Source organism: Orycteropus afer, unplaced genomic scaffold (genome assembly GCF_000298275.1).
Source record: "Orycteropus afer afer isolate SDZICR_OR568_19922 unplaced genomic scaffold, OryAfe1.0 scaffold00108, whole genome shotgun sequence".
In the NCBI taxonomy this organism is placed as follows: Eukaryota; Metazoa; Chordata; class Mammalia; order Tubulidentata; family Orycteropodidae; genus Orycteropus; species Orycteropus afer.
Window position 1 is genome coordinate 6,376,924 of NW_006921695.1, and position 9,510 is coordinate 6,386,433.

Here is a 9,510-nt window from a genome sequence, read left to right on the forward strand (position 1 = left end):
GCAATAAGGAGCTGCTCAGTTGCTCATAGAAAATCCCACCTTGGAGTTTACAAAGACTTATGGGTAGAAAGGCCACACTAAGTAATTTACTACACCGCACCTGTCTTCCACAAAGGCTCCTCCTCTCTCTTCCACCTTCTGCCTCACAAGATTAAGAGTTGCCTCACATACCTATCTATGTTGTTGTTAGGTACCATTGAGTCAATTTTGACTTACAGTGACCCCATGTTACAGAGCCGAACTGCCCTGTAGGGTTTTCTTGGCTGTAATGTTTACAGGGGCAGATCACCAGGTCTTTCTGCTGCAGAGTCAATGGGTGAGTTTGAACCACCATCATTATGGTTAGCTGCTAAGGACTTAAGCATTGGGATGGCACTGGGTTGCTAAAATATCATTGGAATTTAAGAAGATAGAGAAAATTATACGTAAGTTTGTTGATCAGAAAAACTCTTCAGGTAAATCTTAGATTTGAAAGTAGGTGCTTGCTCAACTTTGCTCCAGAAGTGTGCAGGGCTTTTGTTTGGTTGAGGAGGACTTGCAAGTTTGGGGCCAGAGGTGAATTTCCTTAACAGTAGAGAAGAGAGAAGGTTCTGCCCTATCCTCTGCTTTACCCAAGCAGTGCCCAGCCCCTTATCCAAGGTAAATGTTGGGCAAAATATATATAAACGAGTGGTGTAAAGTAGTACCACAGTATTAAGCTGACCAGGGCACTGGTATGTCTTGGTTAACCCACATGCCCTACACTTTCTGTCCCCTTGGTTCCTGCTCTTTCTCTCTCCATTTCAGTTTGTTTTAAAGAAATTAAATTTCAGCCCAAAACCAAAACCAAACCCATTGCTGTGGAGTCAAGTCAAACTCATAGTAACCCCATAGGGTAGAGTATAACTACCCCATAGGGTTTCCAAGGCTGTAAATCTTTACAGAAGTAGACAGCCAAACCATCAGCTTTTCAGTTAGCAGTCAAGAGTTTAACCACAGTGTTACAAAACCCTCCCCTTTGTACTATTTGATCCTGGCATTCCTATTTTTCTGTCGATGTGCATCCTCAGAAACACTTCTAACTCCAACACTTAGCTCAGATACAATAGCTTGAAAATGTCTTGGAGAAACTAGATAACTGGGGCAAAAAAAAAAAAAAAAAAAGGTGGGAAATTGATCACATTTCTCTTGCATTATAATTGATTATGTCTAGGGAGCTCTGGTAGCATAATGCCTAAGGCACTTGCCTGCTAACCAGAAGGCTGGCGGTTCAAACCCATCAGCCACTCCTCGGAAGGAAGATGGGGCAATCTACTTCCGTAGTGATACTGCCTCAGAAACCCAAGGAGGGGTCGCTATGAGTCGGGACCGACTCGACGGCATATAACAACAACAACAATAAGGTTAGAAGAACAAAACACACATTAGATTTAAGTACGCATTTAACTCAGATGGCAGCCTTGGTCAAGGACCACAGATACAAAGGACTAACTGGATCCTAATTCATTCAGAGGACAGTGAACAAAATGTTCTCCAGGAAGGCTGCCTTCCTCTTCCAGTGATGAATGTTAGGCTCACTCTGCTATCTATTCATTTATCTACCTGTTTTTTGTTTTTGTTTTTAAGTCTTTTTCATCTCCAGACTAGAGTACCAATCTTGAGAATTTTTTACTAGACAACTACTGAATGATTCATTAACTCCCAGCTAGAAGGTAGATCAAAGAGCTCTGGTGGTGCAGTGCCTAAGGCATTTGACTGAACCAGAAGGTAGGTGGTTCAAACCCACCAGCTGCTCCACAGAAGGAAGATAGGTCAGTCTACTTCCATAAAGATTTACTGCCTTGGAAACATGCTGTAAGTCAGAATTGACTCAATGGCAGTGGGTTTGGTTTTGGGGATTTTTAGGAGGTAGATCAGAGGTCCTGTGGTAGTTAAGGTATGTTACCTTGGCTGGGCCTGGTTGAGTGACCAGGCAGCTGGAGGTAGTTATTCCCCATGATGAGACTGGCAATCAACTCCATGTGGATCTGCCACTAGCAGCTGAGTAGCTGCTTCTCTTATATAAGAAGAAATTTTGGGATTGGAGTTTAGCTTATGACACTCTTGAACCCTGCATGCACCTGAGTCATCGTTCAGCAGCCTGCCATGTTGCCCTGCTGATCTTGGGACTTTTTCAAGACTTGAATCAATAGCCTGCCACGTTTGGTACTATTGGAACTGTGCCGTTTTATTTGTCAACTGTGGGCTTTCAGCCTCAGCAGCCAGCAGCTGCCTGAGTGAAGAAAAGCATCTAGCTTCAATGGGCTGAAGCCCAAGGTTAAGATGCAGAGCTGAAGCCCAAGGTTAAGGGGCTTACACCCAGCCCCTAGAGCATGGCACTTTGACCTCGGACTTCTAGACTCCTGAACTATAAGAGAATAAATTCCTATTTGTTCAAGCCATCCCATTTGTGGTATATATTCCTGTCAGAGTGGCACTAGGTAACTACAACAGGTCCCTAGATGGCACACAGTTTGCTCTTGTCTACTAACCTAAACATAGACAGTTCAAACACACCTAGCAGCACTCTACAAGAAAGACCTAGTGATCTGCTTCCATAAAGACTGTTGTTAGGTGCCATCAAGTCATTTTTTACTCATAGCAACACCAATTGACAGTAGAACTGCCACATGGGGTTTTCTAAGGTGCAGTCTTTACACAAATACATCACCAGGTCTTTCTCCAGTAGAGCTGCTGGTTGGATTCAAACTGCCAACATTTTGATTGGTAGCTGAGCATTTAACCACTGCACTACCAGGGCTCAGGAAACCCCTTTGCAGCAATTCATTCTACTCTGTAATATATTGGGTTGCCATGAGTCAAAATTGATTCAATAGCAATGGGTTTAGGAGGTAGAAGAAGTTGATAAATTATAGTAAACTTACACTTTCTGTACAATTTTAGCACATTGGCCATATAAATCACAACAATATACTTGTTCCTTCATGTCTACCCCATGTAGTAAAATAGAACAGGTAGAGTTACTCCTATATTATATATAAAGCTCATAGAAATTAAATAAACTTTTACTATAAATAATATACTTCTTTAAACATAATGTCACAAATGAAAACTTTGTTAATTGCAAAAGATAAAAAGCTGATGATAGTCAGCTCCCGGACTGATAGGCTCATGAATGATGTTAAGCAGAGCATAGTCTGATTCTTCCCACTTCAGTGTCCAGATTTTGGAAAGTCTACACTTTATTTAACTCTTTTTAAATGTTTCAAATATCCAAAGTGATTGCAAAAAAGATTGTCAGAGAGGAGGACAGGGTATTCATCATTGGCAATAAACAGAGCACTAGTTGAACACAAATTGCTACTGTTGCTGTTAGTTGCTGTTGAGTCAATTCTTACTCATGGCATCCCATGTGTGCAGTGTAGAACTGCACCCTGTGGGTTGTCAAGTTGGTGACCTTTTAGAAGCTATTATCACAGGCCTTACCATCAAGACCACTCTGGGTGGATTTGAACCACCAGCCTTTGGTTAGTAGTTCAGTGCTTAACCATTTATGTCACCGAGGGAATCTTTGAACAGAAATAGTATAAGGTAAAAAACAGAATGCTAGGGCAGTGGTTGTTCAGTGGTAGATTTCTCGTCTTCCATGCAGGAGATCTGAGTTTCATTCCCTGCCAAGTCACCTCATGCACAGCCACCACCCATCTATCTCTCAGTGGAAGCTTACGTGTTGCTATCAAGATGCACTGATCTCAACAGAGATTCCATACTACAACAGGCTAGGAAGAAAGACCTGGTAATTCACCTTCTGAAAAGCAGCCAATGAAAATACAAGTTTGATGCACAACCAATCATAGAGATGGCACAGGACGGCGCAGCATTTCACTCCATCGTGCTTAAGTCACCATTAGTCAAGGGTTGATTTGACACCAGCTAACAACAACAAAGACGAAACAAGGTGAGGGGTGTAAAATATTACCAGTACATCCTAACATCTCTCTGACTATGACTTTAAGATTATAAGAATTGATGGTATATTTGAAAGGAGATAAATGTAATTAATCCCAATGTCAGGATTTATTTGGGATTTATTGATGGCTGACTTTTAAAATGATAGAATTTTCCAATAAGGATAAACTAGCTGGGAGCTAGAAAAGCCACAAATTGTGTGTCTAGTCCATTTTGGCAATTGTGAAGAGTTGAGGACTCATCTTAGTTCCTGCAGTCTTGGAATATGAGCTTTTAATTTGGAGCCAAAGAGTTTTCCTCTCCCACAGAGAGGCGGATAAAAATAGTCCAGAATGTTACATCTCTGTTAGCCCTTCCTGACTGTCCTGGAGATACTGCAGGAAGTTTCTCATTTGAGAGTCTAATGTTTTTGGATTTTTCTTTTTCCCTAAAGAAGCCCTTCCTGCAGGGCTACAGAGTGCTCTACACTGCCTCCTGGAATTTGCTCCCACGCAAGAACAAAATGCTAAACAGCACCCTGCATGCTGAGTCCTAATTCCAGTGTGTTTGGCCTCAGAACTAAAACTTCAGCGACAGATAAAGGTGGGGGTCAAGGAAGCAGAATCCAAAGCAAGCTGGACAGCCAAGGTACTACTCTGGGAACTTGAGTTACAGCTGACTCCCTTGAACTCTAAGCCCCCAGATCAAACTACCAACGTCCTTCTCCCACCCTGATGACCAAAAACTACAAGGGATGATGTTGGAGGCTCAATTAATCACTAGTCTTGGCTCCCAAAACCAGTAGTAACAGTAAGGAGGAAATTAAAGAACAACAAAATAAAGTGCTTGCCACTAAGTCACAAAGAACTTCAGTGGCAACTCCCTCTTTTAATAATTTTGCTAAAAGAGTTATGTTGGCACAGTGGTTAAAGCATTCAGCTGTTAACCAAAAGGTCAGGTTCAAATCCATCAGCTTCTCTGAGGGAGAAAGATGAGGCAGTCTCCTCATCAGATTTATACCGTTGGAAGCTCTATGGGGCAGTTCTACTCGTTGTATAGGGTTGCTATGAGTTGGAATTGACTCAGTGGCAGTGGGTTTGGGTTTTTGAATGGTAAAGAAGAAAAGGAAAAATATAGAAAGAGACCGAAGTTAGTTACCTAGTGCTGTCCTAACAAAAACACCACAAATGGGTGGCTTTAAATAACAGAAACTTAATTTCTCACAGTTCAGTAGGCTGAAAATCTGAATTCAGGGTGTGACTCTAGAGGTTAGTCTTTCTTTGTCTATCTCAGCTTCTAATATCTTCCAGCAATCCTTTGCATTCTGGAGCTTGTAGCTGCATCTGTCTCGATCATCTGTCTTCCTCTTCTGCCTGCATGGGTCTCTGTGTGTCAATTCTGATATTTTTATAATTCAGAAGTGATTAGGTTTAGGATCCGTCCTACAGTGGCAACTCAAATGCATGTGAAAGCTGTATGGTGAATAAGGAAGACCAAAGAAAAATTGATGCATTTGACTTATGGTGTCAGCAAAGAGTATTGCACAATACTGTGGACATCTAGAAGAACAAACAAATCTATTTTGGGAGAAATAAAGCCAAAATACTCCTTAGAAGTGAAGATGGTGAGACTTTTGTACTTTGGTTATATTCAGGAGGGACCATTCCCTGAGAAGGATATCATGCTTGATAAAGTAGAGAGTCAGTGAAAACGAGGAAGATCCTCAATAAGATGGATTGACATACTGGCTGCAACAATGGACTCAAGCATAGCAAAGATTGTGAGGCTGGTGCAGGATGAGGCAGTGTTTCATTCTGTTGTACATGGGGTTGATTTGAGTTGGAACCATCTTGGCAGCACCTAACAACAGACTAAGAACAACAAGGAGCTCTGGTGGCGTAGTGCAGAAGGCATTTGACTGATAACCAGAAGCTTGGCCATTCAAACCCACCAGCCACTCCTAGAAAGGAAGACTGGGCAATCTACTTCTGTAGTGATACCGCCTAGGAAATCTAAAGAACGGTCTCTGAGTCAGGTCTGGCTCAATGGCAATGAGTTATTTTTTACAGGAACAACAAATTACGCTGGCGTGGCCTCATTAACATAATAAAGGACAATCCCTACATCCAAACCAAAAAAAAAAAAAAAAAAACCTCACTGCCATTGAGTCAATTCTGACTCATAGTAACCGCTTTTGGGTTTCCAAGGAGGAAAACTTTTACGGAAGTAGATTGCCCAGTCTTCCTTCTGTGGAGTGGCTGGTGGGTTTGAACCACAGTCTTCTGGTTAGCAGTCAAATGCCTTAGGCACTATGCCACCAGAGCTCCTTTATATGCAAACAGGGTCATAGATACATAGGTTAGAATACAACAGAACGGGGTGGGGGGGGGGAGACAATTCAATCCATAATAGGAGCAAAAGATTTAAGGTCCCACTGACATTCAAAATTAGATAAAGCCAATGCTTGTTAATCTACCTAAGCCAGTTGAGTAATTTACTCTTAGATTCTTTTTGTTGTTGTTGTTAATTGCCATCAAGGAGATTCCAAATCATGGTGAGCCCATGTGCACAGAGTAGAACTGCTCCATCAGGTTTTCAAGGATGTGACCTTTTGGAAACAGATTGCCAAGCCTGTCTTTTGTGGCACCTCTGGTTGGGTTTGATCTGCCAACCTTTCAGCTAGTAGTTAAGCACTTAGATTCTTTTTGCTGTTGTTGTTGTTGTTACGTGCCGTCAACTTGGTTTTGACTCATAGTGACCCTATGTACAACAGAATATAACAATGCCAGGTCCAGTGTCATCTCACAACCATTTAAAACATTTAAACAGTATCTGTGAAAAGTTTATTTATGTACGCAAAAATCCTACAAGCAATTTTATAACAATTGTTGTTGTTGTTAGGTGCTGTTGAGTCATCTCCAACTCATAACAACCTATGTACAACAGAGCAAAACACTGCTCAGTCCTGAGCAATCCTCAAAATCATTGTCATGCTCATTGTTGCAGCCACTGCCGCAATCTGTATCATTGAAGACCTTCCCCTTTTCTGCTGACCCTCTACTTTACCAAGCATGGTATCTTTCTCCAGGGACTGGTCCCTCCTGACAATGTGACCAAAGTACAAGAGACAGTCTTTCCATCCTCACTTCTAAAGACAATTCTGGCAGTACTTCTTTTGAGACAGATTTGCTTGTTTTCTGACAGTCCCTGGTATATTCAATATTTTTCACCACCACCACAATCCAAATGCATCAATTATTTTTAGTGGCTTCCCAAGATGATTGATATGGAGCAACCACAATATCTCTGCTAATTTTTAATGAAAACAAATCTCAGCCCTATGTCCTTCACATGGACACACTTATTAGCAAATACTCATAAGCAAGAAAGCATAAAGAAAGATATACAATTTGTTCTGCATGCTACATAAAGTTCTATCAGGAGGTCCAGGTAGAAAAGGGAGTCCCTGGGTGGTACAAACAGTTAAGCATTTGACTACTACCAGAAGGATGGTGGCTCAAACTCACCCACAGGCCCTTGGAAGACAGATCTGAGATTTGCTTGCAAAAGACCACAGCCTTGAAAACCTCACTGAGAAGTACTTCACAAGCAGGGTCTACATTACTCAGAATTGACTCCATATTATTCTTTAGGGTCGCATAGTATTTCATTGTGTGTATGTATCACAGTTTGGTTATCCATTATTCTGTTGATGTGCACATAGGTGGTTTCTATCTTTTAGCTATTGTAAATAGTGCTGCAATGAACATGGATGTGCACATATCTGTTCTTGTCCTGCCTCTCACTTCTTTAGGATATTGTGATGGTTAAGTTTGTGTGTCAACTTGGCTGGGCCTGATTGAGTGGCTTGAGTGGCTGGACAGCTGGTGGTAGTTATTCCCCATGATGAGACTGGCAATCAACTCCATGGTGGAACCTACCACAAGCAGCTGAGTAGCTGCCTTAGGGATATGGTCTGCTTCCCATATATAAGAAGCAGCTTAGGGAACGGTCTCTAACTTATGGCACACATGAACACTGCATGTAGCCATGTCATTGTTCAGCAGCCTGCCATGCTCTGCCGACCTTGGAATTTTCAGTGGACTTGAATTAATGGCCTCCCATGTGGTTTGGTAACATCGGGATTTTGCCTTTTTACTTGTCAACCTGGGGTTTGTCAGTCTCAGCAGCCAGCAGCTGTCTACGTGAAAAAACCCTCTAGCTCCAGTGGGCTGGAGCAGGAGGCAGAGCTGAGCCCCAAAGTTGAGGGGCTTTCACCCGTCTCCTAGAGCCTGGCACTTTGACTTGGACTTAAAGCCTTCAAATTGTAAGAATTAACTCCTGCTTGTTCAGGCCATCTCATTTTTGGTATATTCTTGTCAGAGTGGCACTGGGTAACCAGAACAGGATATATACCTAGTAATAGATTGCTGGGTCAAATGGTATTTCTAATTCCAGCTTTTTAAGGAATCGCCATACTGTTTTCCATAGTAGTTGTATCATTTTACAGTCCCACCAGCAGTGTGTTAGAGTGCCATCTCTCCACATCCTCACCAGCATTTGTTTTTTTCTGTCTTGTTGAACTTTGTCATTTGCAAATGAGATGGTATCTCATTCTTGTTTTGATTTGCATCTCTCTGATAGCTAACGTGAGCATTTCTTCATATTTGCTGGCTGACTGAATATCCTCTTTGATTAAGTGTCCATTCATGTCTTCTGCCCATTTTTTAATTGATTGTTAATCTTTTTGTTGCTGAAGTGTTGGAGTTTTCTATAAATTTTAGAGGTAAGTCCCTTGTCAGATATTATCAACAAGTATGAATTTGTTGCTGTCATTTTATTATGTGCTTTTTCATGGTGTTAATGTCTTTCTTCCATAAAATTTTCTGTGCTAGGCTCATTTTGTTTAGAATTCGTGTTATCACTTCCTTCTTTGCTATTGCTTTAGTATTTGCTAAATATTTGTACTAGTCTTCTTTTTCTATTTTGATGTAAAAGTTTATAATTTTTCTTTGAGATTACCTTGTGATTTGTAATTTCTTCCCAAGTTTAGAATAGTCCATTCTATCTTGCAGTTCTCTTGATTTCCCTACCATTTAGAAGTTCTGAAACTACACAGTTTTTTTTTTCCCTCTTTATGGTTTTTAGTTGTCCTCATTTGTCAATTGATGTCTCTGGTTCCCTATTTACAATCTTGTAGACTTATTTACTTTTGGATACTTCTGTAACTGCGTTGGTTTCTGGGTTATGTCATCATGTATGTTAATGGTCAGTTGTTGTTTGCTGTTGTTGGTTCTCTGTCCAAAGGACTCCCTTTAGCATCTCTTTTAAGGTTGGTCTCGTTTTAACAAAATCGCTTAATTTCTGCTTGTCTAGAAATGTCCTAATTTCACCATCATATCTGAGGGACAATTTTGGTGGGTATATAATTCTTGGTTGGAAATTTTTCTTTTTCAGGGTTTTATATATACCATCCCATTGTCTTCTCACCTGCATGGTTTCTGCCAAGAAATCTGAACTTAGTTTTATTAGTTGCCCCTTGTAGGTAACTTTTTGTTTTTCCTGTGCTGATTTTAGGATTCT